Raw genomic sequence first — 12,698 nt, 5'->3', positions numbered from 1 at the left:
CTTTGCCCCTCCTCTCTCTCTCTCCCCTCCCCCTCTTGCTCTTCCCCTCTTTTTAATAAACTCCACATGGTTAACGAATCTTTTGGTTCGTGTTCCACCGCGATCACCCTCGTTAACTTAAACAAAAGAACAGCATTTTGGTGCACGTGACTCGGCAGGTTTTCCTGGCATTTGCTCCTGCCTGTGGCATTCTGAGATATGCTGGGACCCTGTAACCTTCAATTCAGTCACTCTTCCAACTAAGGATCTCTGGATTCTTCCATCCACCACTGCCATGTCTGGTAAAGCCCCCCCTTCCTCCCTACCTCTGCCCTTGCTTCCATGAGTTAGGACCCATATCGAGACTGTGGTCTCTCGCCTTTTTGGCCCAGTCGAGAATTCCAGTACTGGGTGACCACGTGTCTGTCGGGCTCCAGGAGCCCTGGACTGATTTGTGCTCGATGGACCACAAAATCAGTAGGTGCCTTTCACATCTGATCCTCCCTTAGTCTCTCGGACCATGAAGATCTTCTCTCCCTCTCTCTTGGAAGCTGGGCCCCCCATATCAAACCATGTGCCCGCTTATCGGCACCCTACGTTCTACCAGTGATCCATAGTTGGAAGTGTGGCCTCTGCTCTTTTTCAATTGTCTGTTTCCCTCCTCTATCATTGGCACCCTACATTCTACTAGTGATCCATAGTTGGAAGTGTGGCCTCTGCTCTTTTTCACTTGTCTGTTTCCCTCTTCTTTCCAGCAGTGTCCTGGAGCTTCCCATCATGGCTAAGCCTGTCTCAGGGCGGGAAACTCCTTCCACCTGGGAATGTCCTGTTTCGTAGACCTCATATGCTCCTGTTCAAAATGTCTCTCACTGTCCTGTTTGTCCTATCTCTGCTGCCCTTCTACTGTGTTTCTTCTCCATACAGATGCCAGCGGCTCACAGTGAGCTGGCCTGGGGCAGCTTCTGTTCAGGACTCTCTGAGAGTTTTTAATTTTTCACCCACAAATGAGGTTTTTGGGTTTTGTACTGACTGGTGCATTCATTTCTCAGGCCTATGATGGTCTTTTTGGATACTGTTCCCCTTGGACTCTGGTGTTCTATTGGTTTCACACATCTTTCTGCCTCACTCACAGAGAAAAAAAAGACAGCAAATTATCTCAAAGCTTTCTAACTTCTGCCAGCAGACGGGGACGTGCTTATGACAGCCAGCATCTTGACCACGTGGCCTTGCTGTAGGCCTGCCCACTCTATGGGTTACTCTCTTCCCTTGTCTTATGCTGAGGGACAGTCTAGTCCACTTTTGCCTACTTTTTGCCTTTTATTTTTGTCTCTAATTTCTTCTTTCACTGGCCCTGTTGCTCCCATCTGCAGCAGATTTTTGTCACTGGCAGTTTTAAATCTACTCTGTCTCTTTAAATCTCCTGTCTGTTTGCTACAATGTGCAAATCAGAGATTGCACTCTGTTTCTCTCTTTTTACTTGTCCTGTTTGATATATCTGCTTGTCTCCATATGTGTGGTTTAAATTTAAATTTATATATAAATGTAAGCTAACTTTATGCAATTTAAATTCAACTATGCTGTTTCAAATATTTATAAATTGTTATATATCTTTAAATGATGATAAATATTTAAGGTTATAAAGGTCTACCTAATATTTAAAAATAAAAGCCAACTCTATGCAACTTAAATTCAACTGTGGTAAGTCTCAAATATTTCTAAATTGTTATGTATCTTTAAATGATGATAAACATTTAAGGATATAAAGATCTATTTCAAATTAACAAAATATTTCTACCATCCAGTCCTTCCTTTAAGGTGTTTACAAAGGTTAAGCTTCTATTACAAAAGAGGAATTTTTTTCTCTACTTCTTTGTCCATTACAGGCGTAAATCTAACCTACTAAGTTAAAACCAGCTACAGTTAAGCTAGAGGGCTCTAATTAAAACATCCCTCCACAGCCTCTCAGCTTCAATCCAGCTCTCCAGACAGATCCTGCATTAATCTATAGCCATACAAATTAATTACAGGGATAATTACCTTACCTAGCCGCCTATGTGCTTAAGGTAAGTTACTAAAGACATTTTGTCTACTAACATATATTAGACACACAGCCCTCAAATGCTCAGAGATCTAGAGAATATGGCATTTAAAATGCTTTATCAAAAAGCTTTTTTATAACAGAGACAGGCCAGCTGCTGGCCCCACCCCATTGCCTCTGCTGGGCACTGAAGAACCTCCACCCACAAAAGTGGCAACGCTAGTCACTGAGCAACACAACTGCTGCAAAGGACTCTTAGGACCATGGACAAGAGGACAGTGGAATTGACTTTCTCCACGTTGCTTGGGCCAATGGTAGGCAAGTCTTCCTACAACTCCTAATCTACAGGTCCCATGTTGATGGGGGAAGTCCTTTTGTGTATGTTTGTCTTATCTGTTGATAAGTAAAGCACTGTTGGCCAATAGGGAAGCAAGATAGGTGGGACTATAAAGTCGAGGAGGATTCTGGGAATGTAGTAAAGAGTGGAGAGTCGCCATGTGATCCCAAGAAGAGAGGACACACATGTCCGGCATCCTCAGTAAGATAAGTCTTTATAAAAATATATAGATTAATACTTATGGGTTAATAACTAAGTCAGAGCTAGCCATTAAGAAACTATAGCCAAAAGCCAACAGCTTTGTAATTAATACAATATCTGGTGTGTTATTTGGCATTGATGACACTGGGACCAGGGCAGCGGAAAGAGTTATTGTTACACCATGCTATCAGCAGAAGGCTGGTCTCCTTAAAACTTCTACCCACAGCTATGGAGAACCTGGGAGTAGCTGTACATCCAGCCAGCTAGTAAGTCTCTGTAATTCTTTAATCATTAGTTCAGATAAAACTTTATCCTTCTCAAGAACTCTGATGCTTTTGATGACTGATAGCTTTGCCAGCTTAGAGAAAGAGCCAAAGCCCCAACTGTCATAAAGCAGATTTCAGGAACAGGTATTTTAAGGTTTATTTATGTGAAGATGGTAATATAAGATGTATAAATTAAAGGTATAAAGGTCTGAGAATGGAAGGTCTAAGATAGTAGTGTAAGGTATATGGATTAAGGTTATAAAGGTCTGAGGATAAAAAGGCTTAAGTAATGACAAATAAAGTGAGGTGAGATATTCAAAAGAATGAAGCATGTTCCAGGTTTCTCTCTTTCATTATGCTACTGTTCATAGTCTTAACATTGATCAATAAAGTTCTGATAAGCTACTAATCCAACTCTGACAGAGTACAAAACACCACATTATACCACTATATGATAACTGCAGAGTCAAAATTAAGGTGCTTTTCATTGTCCTAAAGACATCTGTCAGTTTTAAAAATGAAAATGCTTTCAGCCAAAACTCTGATAGGTACTAAACAACATGCTATACTACTATGTGATAACTTCAATGTCAAAATTAAGGTGCTTTTCATTGTCCTAAAGATATCACTCAGTTTAAAAATGTTAATGCTTTCAGCCAAGTCGTTTCTAACATAAATATGATGCTAATGTGTCTAATACTTTTGTTTTCACAAACTCAAAGGATTCTTGTAAGTTCCAGGGAGCTGAACTGGACCTACCCAAACAGGTCAGATTCACTCCAGATATTATTCAAACTTCCCCGGGTCCCGGGACTCCCTTCCCTAATCTTGGTACACCCTCGGGAACCCCTCCCTCAACTTATGATCCCCTCCCCTCAAATACCAGGACCTAAGAAAAAAAATTTTTCCTAAACTTAACTTTGTATTATGTTCTGTCAACATCTTGCCAGGTCTAAGAGGCACCAGAGAGTTCCATACAGCCTGGACTGCAATGAAGCAACCAGCTACCCCAGGACATGGCAGCACCCCAGCTTTCTCAGGACTCCCAAAGATGATCAATGCCCCCCAGGTCAGCAGGAAGTAGTCTTGAGAACTCGATGTCCTTATTCCCTGACCTGCCATGCCTAACTCCTCACCTTTTTAATAATATGTAAAGGTGGGAATGTAAGGATTCAGGCATTATGCTGGCCTGCCCCTGTTACCTGGCAGAATGCACTCAGACAGTACTCTGGTCAGCCCAGGGTTCCACGAGTACTAGTCTGCAAACAGGTGCAAAGGACCCCTTTAAAAGACAGACCCCTGCCCACTTAATGCTCTTTTGCCCTCTCTCTCTGCTCTTTGCTCTCTTCTCTTGCTCTCTTACCCTTCACCCTCCCCCTCTCTCCTCCCCTCTTGCTCTCCCCCCTTTTTAATAAACTCCACATGGTTAACGAATCTCTTGGTTGTGTTCCATCACGACCACCGCTGTTAACTTAAACAAAAGAACAGCAATTATAAACACTTCGAAAATAGTCACTATCCTTAGCCATCAGGGAAATAAACCTTAAAATCACTTTAATATTTCATCTTACACCCATTAGAATAGCAAAGATCAATAAAATAAATGTAAGCTCCCGTTAGCAAAGATGTGGGGTAAGGCGAATACTTATTCATTTCTGGTGGGGGAATAGCCACTATAGAAACCAGCATGGACATTCCTCAAAAAGCTGAAAATAGATTTACCACAAGATCCAGCAATGTTACTCTTGGGTATATGCCCAAAGGACTCAACTTTTTACTACATGGAAATTTACTCATCCATATTCATTGCTGCTGTATTCACAGAAATTGGAAACAATCTAGATGTCCATCAACTGATGAATGGATAATGAAAATGTGGTTCATTTGCAGAATGAATATTATTCAACTGTTAAGACAAACGAAGCTGTGAAATTTTCAAGTCAATGGGTGAAGCTAGAAATAATCATCCTGAGTGAGGTAACTCAGACCCTAAAGACAAACATTGTATGTTTTATTTTATATGTGGTTGTTAGCATTTAAGCTTTGTGTGGGTGTGTTTCATTTAGGATAATTACATGTGGTAGCTAGTAAGTGACCAGGATGGAGGAATGGATCTTCTAAGGGGAAATAGAACATACATACATCCTATATATATTCTCTCTATATATTTATATAAATAAAAATATATATTAACATGGAGTTACCATATAATGGGGAGATAATACCCCCATTATATATCAATCATATGCTACCAAGTAAAGCTCCCATTACCAGGAATGGGTTATATATTTTTGATTCATTAGCCAAAGAGGTCCCATAGACCCCCCACCTAATTACCCCCCCACATAATTACTTAAAATTATAGGTAATTGTCAAATCTATTGGTTACCCTTTACAATTTGATGGTAAGACCTTATTTTGATGGTACCACATACTTATGCCATAAGACATGGAGAAATCTAGCTGGTACTCAGCTGGAAGCTTTACCCCTACTGGCTATTGTTTATAGTTCCCAGAAGGTGCTGTCAGAGGAGAAAAGTAATTATAAATCTCACCCATCTATGAAGACGTCAATCTACAAAAATGATCTGCCTGCAAGATATGCCCATTGTTAGAACAGGGGTATGAATTTTAAGGGAGTAACCAACCACTCTTTGAGTAGATTTAAGCCCTTCTTCATGAGGTGGAAGCCATACCTGACACTGTTGAAGTGGCCAAAAGCATGGGCCTAAGTAGGTCATGGACCCTAGGGGGAAAGTTACTACTACTATTCTACTAAATGAATGTAGCAATAAAACAACTCCTAATGACATATTCCTATATCCAAAGATAATCAGCACATTGCTCAACCCTCATCAGAGAAGCTTCTTCATGCAGGAGATGATAATTAATACAGAGACCCACAACTGGATAATATTTGGAGTACTCAGCACTAAATGGGATGTATGTATCACACCTCTCCCATGAAGACTCAGGGTTAAATGTGGAAGAGGAGACAGAAAGATTGTAACAACAGAGGTGGTGGATGACTTCAAGGGAAACAACGTTTTCTAGACACAACTGGAAAGATGTGCATAAAAGCTCATAGAGACTGTGACAGCATGCATGCAACCTGCACAAGGTGATCTCAAGGAAAATGCCACCATGGAGGAAGGCAATTGAGCTCAAAGTTCCACTCTAGCCAAGAAGTTTTTCTCAGTTGATAGCTTCTGGGGAAGAGAAAAATTAATTTACTTCAAAGGAGTGTCATGGCATATAGATCAGCCACTCTCCAGGGTAGAAGTCCTGGAGTAGTTGCCCAACAACACAAATCCAATTCCATTATTCCATATTTTTGTTTGGTGTGTGTGTGTGTGTGTGTGTGTGTCTGTGTGTGTGTGTGTGCGCGTGCGCGCGCGCGTGCATGTTTAAGACAGAGAAAATGCAAAGTTAGGTGGGGAGGGAGGTAGAGGAGAATCTGGGAGAATTTGGAGGAGGGCAAAGAATACAATCAAAATATGCTGCAGGGAATTGTTTTTTTTTGTGTGTGTTCTTTTTATTTTAATTAGAAACAAGCTTCTTTTACATGTCAATCTCAGTTCCTTCTTCCTCCTCTCCTCCCCTGCCCCCCATTGGCCCCCTGTCCCAACCCCTTCCTGCTCCCCAGGGAGGGGAGGCCTTCCATGGGGGATTTTCAAAGTCTGTCACATCATTTGGAGCGGGGTCTAGACCCTCCCCTGTGTGTCTAGGCTGAGAGAGTATCCCTCTATGTGGAGAGGGCTCCCAAAGTCTATTTGTGTTTTAGGGGTAAATACTGATCCACTACCAGAGGCCCCATAGATTATCCAGACCTCCAAACTGACCTCCTCCTTCAGGGGGTCTGGGTCAGTCCTATGCTGGTTTCCCAGCTATCACTCTGGGGTCCATGAGCCACCCCTTGTTCAGGTCAGCTGTTTCTGTGGGTTTCTCCAGCCTGGTCTTGACCCCTTTACTGCATGAACTTCTCACAGAGCAGCAGGTACAATGCTTGTGTGGGTCTACATCAGATCCTTTGTGTAGATGTTAGGGCTTCCAGTTTAGTGTTTCTATGGGATTACTGAGTGTAAACAAGTGGTTCTATGATTTTTGGGCCTTCTCTTGGACTCTGGTTTGCCTTGTCCAACTTCGATAGGATGTTTTTTGTTTTATCTTACTATATCTTATTTTGCTATGTTTTGGTATTATCTATTAGAAGTCTTTTTTTTCTAATGAAAGACAGAAAGAGAGTAGATCCAGATGGGAGGGGGGTGTGGAGAAACTAAAGGGAGTAGAGAGAAAGGAAGCTGTAATCAGTATATATTGGATGAGAAAAGGATGTATTTTCAATAAAAATGGAAAAAGTCACAATTTACCTAAAGTAATATTCTTAATTCAGTATGATTGATAAATATATAAGAATTTTAGATACAAAAAGTTGCAAGATGAACATGTCTATTGTTAAAAAATATCAATATAGTCAAAATTTTTCATTAGGGTGCAAACTCATTACTGTTCTGATTTGCTAATTTTCACTGGAATTAAACAGAAAGTTCATAAGAATAATTATCTAAGTTTTTTAAAGTTTCTGTTGAAATGTTTATGCATTAGTCATCAAACAATAGCCAGGAACAAGAGTTGCTGATAAAATCAAACCTATCTAAGACATAGAGCAAAGTATTTCTTTCCATATTTCATTTTCATTTTTGTTTCTTTGGTTATGCCAGACATATTAAAATTATTCAGGAAATGTTATCTACTTATTGTGACATACATAACACACAATTGCCAAAGGGAATAAAAATGAGTTTAATTTGTTTGAAAGTCTTGTCCAAAAAGGAGGTTTTTAAGTGCCTTGTTTATAACTTTAAATAATTACATAGCCAATATTATCAGAGATGGAGTAAGCACAACTTTTACATATGTCCATTGTAATTTCAAGACTTGTATTCAGCATACAATTTGTAGAAGATGATTCAACACAGCTGTTGGAGTGATTTGCTGTACATGGTTCGGTATATTGATGTGCAAACCACCATTGCAATCTTTTGCTCTGTAAATGTGAACCAGTTTTGACATTGGATATGTATTCGAAGTAAAATAAACTAATGCAAATCTGATTTGTGTATAAAATGACTTGGTGGAGCTAAAGGTCTTAGGTATCTTATGTTCTTTATCATCCCAGAGATGTATATCTGTGATACGAAGTACTGTGGCATGCGGTGAGGATTTCATCAGAGTCCTGGCATAGATCAATTGCACCTTCCATATGCCCTCTTATAATTACAGAAGAGGATGTAGGAGAAGTGCTGTCCAACTATAATCAAGGACACAAGCACACGGGTACCAACAGTAACCTCATGCTATAGGCAGAATAGAACAAGAGCGACAGTCTTCTGGGAAAATCAAATAAAATATTTGGGACAAGTATTTCCATGTCTCATTTGGTTATTTTTCTTGTTTTCCATACCACTGTCTTCCAACAATTAAAAAAAAAACTTGAATTCATTATTTCAGAATCCCATGAACAGATAAGGATTGATTAAGAATGTCAGAAATGTGGGGTTTACACGAAAGAGTGAGTGAGATCAGGATTCCACTTTTCCACCTGCAGGTTTTTATATTATATGGTTTTATATGGTTTAATGAATTTGGAGCATTTTGCTAATGTTACAAGGAAAGAAATAAGGCAATTCCAAGTACTATTAAAATATTATTATGCTAATAAATGGAATGAATATCTTCTGATTCATATTAGCCTATTATGAAACAATCCATATTACATTATTTATTCACCTATTACAAATTCTAATATCATTATCTCGATATAAATTAGCAAGCTAGTATAAAATTAAGTGAAAATTCTTATAACCGAATTTTCATAAATACATTACATTAGAGGTTGTGTAGGCCAAATCTCATGGACCATGACTCTTGTGTGCTTAACCTTGCTTCGCTATGTATCAGAGGTACCTTTCTTCAGGTTGATTTCACTCTATTAGCCAATATAAAGATGTAACCATGGAAACAATATCTTAATTTCTTTTCTTGGCAAGAATTATTAATGTTCTCAGTTTATTTTTGTAACATCGTGTTTTCCTGTACTCACAAATTGTATCATCATTGAGCTTTACTTTCAGAGACACCTGCCTTATTTGTGTGATGGCTAGCGTCTCTGTTCTTCCTTTTGCTTACACGTTTCTTACTGGGCCTGGAGAGATTGTTTCAAGGATAATGCTCTTGCCCCTAAGATGAGGACCTGAGTCGGATTCCTAGAGCCCTCATGGTAGAAGGAAATAACAAATTTGTGCAAGCCTTATGCTGCTCTTTACACATTGTGTCATGTGCACGCACACACACATACGGCGGGGGGGGGCGTGTTTTTAAAGTTCACATCGTCAATTTCTTTTTTTTCCGTTTTGTTTTTTTGTTTTTTCTAGACAAGGTTTCTCTGTGGCTTTGGAGGCTGTCCTGGAACTAGCTCTTGTAGACCAGGCTGGTCTCAAACTCACAGAGATCTGCCTGCCTCTGCCTCCCATTCTAAAAAAAAATCATCTTTCTTTCTTCATGTAATATATAATATTGGGAATATAAAATTCACAGTTAATTTTCAAATTACGTTAGCATGTTTCTAGCTATATTTTTAATCTAAATATGTAAAATTACTTTGTACTGTTAAATGGTTTGGTTAATTTAATTCAATTTGTCTCTTGAAGAGAGCTTTTAAAAATTGTAGGATTATACTGGGAGAATAGATGAAACCAAACAGGAGTTTGTTTTTTTTCTTTTTCTCTCTAGCCTACATTCCTTTAACCCCGTCTTTGATTATTGAATTCTTATTTTTTTTTTCTGTGAGAGTGCTCACCTGTAAAGAGGAATTTTTATCTATGGAAATCATTTTATTCAAAAGCACAAGCTTGCAACATTTAAATTATAGAGTTTTATCAGTCTTGTGAGTTGTGTTAGTCATAACCTCCACTCTTAGCAGAATTCTTCATCAAGAGCTTTTCATTGTTTCTTCTCTCTTCCATATATTTTATAAAATAAAGGCAAAGGACCAAACTGTGCACGAAACAAGTTCAACATTTATTGGATTTACTATTCTAAGGTTCAAAAACTTTTTACAGATTCTCAGCACAGTCTTTTGGCTTAGCTGGTGTATATACACTTCATTTTTCTATCTGTAGGTTTGGCATAAATTGCATTAAGTACAAAACAAGCCTGTCTCACAATGGGAAAATTGGTGGTTGCCAGTATGTACTTGTCTTTCCCACCTTGAATTTTGGAATTTCACTTTCAGAGTTGCTCTAAACATTTATAAACAGAGAGAGAGAGAGTAATACAGACATGAGCCCTATAGGCATCATTTTTAATGTCATAGTTGCCTTAAAGTAATAGATGGTCTCATCCAGAATACCTATACTTTTTGTCTTTCAAGTGGCAGATCACTTGAACTGACTTCTGATGGGCAGCAGTAGCATGCTTCCAATGATTTTGGTGTCTGGAAGACATGGTAAACCACCATCTGATAGCACCCCAGTTTCAACACTTAGAAGCAATACCTTCTTGGAGTGCAGTGTTTCTGACCCATTGGGTGCAGTTGGCAGATGTGACACTTTTTAATTTTGAAATTTTTCATTTCATTAATTTCTGCTCTCATCTTATGTCTTCAGCCTACAAATTATCAGTTTGGCATATGCTAGTTTTTCCCCAAGAATCTAAGTTATATCATCCAATTATTTATAGAGATAGCTCTGGAATTTCTAATGTAGGTAGGCACTTACAGCCATAAACTTTCCTTTTATTATTGATTTTGTTGTATCCCCTGGGTTTTGGTGTATTTTATTTTCCTTTAATTCTTGGAATTTAATTTTTTCTTGACATTTTTTGTGACTCTTCATCTCTACAAGTGTGTGAATTTTTTTTACAGTTTCAGTTGTGGTTGGGTTCTAGCCATGTTCTATTTTGGCAAAATATAGTATAAGAAATTATTTCAATATTTCTATAGCTGCTAAGGCTTAGTTTGTGTCTTATTATATGAGCCATGTTATAGAAAGTTCCGTGGGATCCTGAGAAGAATGTGTATTCTTCAGTGTTTGGATGACTGTTCTGCAGGTGTCTTTTAGGTCAATTTGATGTATGGTGCCATTTAACTTGGGACTTTCTATTTATTTTTGTCAGGATGATCTGTCTATTGTTAAGAATGAGGTGTTGTAATTACCCGCTATAATTTTTTTTTTTACTTCCAGTTGTGTTTTCTTTTCATGAATTTTCTCGAACTAGTGTTCAATACATATATGTTGAGAACTGTAATCCTTTTTATAGACTGTCTCCTTATTAAATGGTGTCTTTTTAAAATACATCTCTTCATACTAATTTTCCCTTGAAGTCTGTTTAGTCACACAATATTTTCATTGACACCTGTTTGTTTTATAATGCTATTTGCTTGGAATGCATTTTACACATCCATTTTTCCTAATATTGCATTGTCTTCGGTGGTGAAATATGTCTCCTAGATCAACAAATTGATAGAACCTGTTTTTAAGCATGTCTACTGGTTGTGTTTTTATTTGAGAATTAATATTCGAAGTTTTGTTAAATAGTATACATGAATTCTTGTTGTTTTGTTGATTTTGCGGTGCTTGGTGTCTTCCTAATCCTCATTTACTTATCTACTTATCAAGCATGTTTCATTCTTTATTATATTTATCATATATATATATATTCCATTATATTTATTTTAATGACTCCTTCAAATAACATCTGTAGTGCTGGTTTTGTCGTCATGAATTGCTTCAGTTTGTTTAGTATTTACCACAGATCATGTCTTTGTTATGTTCCTGCTGTATAAAATTCCTGACAAAAATAACTTAAAGGAGAAACAGTTATTTGTTTGTTTACAGTTCCAAAAGCAAGCAGTTCAACTGTGGTGAGGAAGACATAAGAGCTAGCAGGGGCAACATGATGACAGGAATAGGAGACTAGTTGGTTGCATTGTACCCATAGTCAGGAAGTGGAGAGAGAAGTGGGGCTGGGTTAAAGAGTCTCCAGGTCTGTTCTCAGTGACCCAGTTCTTCCAGTGCCTTTGAAAGGTTCCACAGCCTTCCCAAAGAGCATTACCAGCTGGGCAACAATTGTTCAAACATATGTGCCTGTTAGAGTTGCTTCACATCAAACCACAACAAATAATTTTTCTAGAAAAAAATAATCTAGGTGGCACTTATTATCTTTCAATGCTTGAAATACATTGTTCTGTGATCTCCTGGATTTTAGGATTTCTGTTATATAAAGTCTACTGCAGTTCTGATGGGTCTGCTTTTGTGTATGTCTTTATGCTTCATCCTTCCAGCTTTCAATATTTCCCTTTGTTGTCTCTGTTTAATGTTTTAAGTGTGGCATGACATAGGGAGATTTTTTTTCTGGTTTTGCTCATTTTATGTTCTGATTGTGCCTGGTCATTTTGTTATCTAGATTACAAATCTTTATGCTATAGTTTTATTGAACACAAACTCCCAGTTTTTATTACTTCAGCCTTAAGTTCTTATATTCATTTCCCAGGATTCATAAATTTAATCTTTTAGTGGTGTCCCATAAAGCCTATGTTGTCTTCATATTTTTATCATTTTATCTTTGTTGGTATCTAAATGTCTTTGTTTATTAATATTATCTACTTGATATTTTGTTTTCTACATGATCCTTCCTATTAGTGAAGTTTTTGATTTTTTTGACTAAGTTTCACTTTTCTGAAATTTAAAATTGATTTTTAAAAACTATTTTTCCTTTCTCTCTCATGACAGTGTATTATATAATTTAGGCTAACCTCATAGTCACTGAAAGAGACACCCACACAGCAAGGGCTCCCTTGTATACCTCATATTAGTCA

Source organism: Cricetulus griseus, chromosome X, assembly GCF_003668045.3.
Source record: "Cricetulus griseus strain 17A/GY chromosome X, alternate assembly CriGri-PICRH-1.0, whole genome shotgun sequence".
In the NCBI taxonomy this organism is placed as follows: Eukaryota; Metazoa; Chordata; class Mammalia; order Rodentia; family Cricetidae; genus Cricetulus; species Cricetulus griseus.
This window is presented reverse-complemented; position numbering follows the sequence as displayed.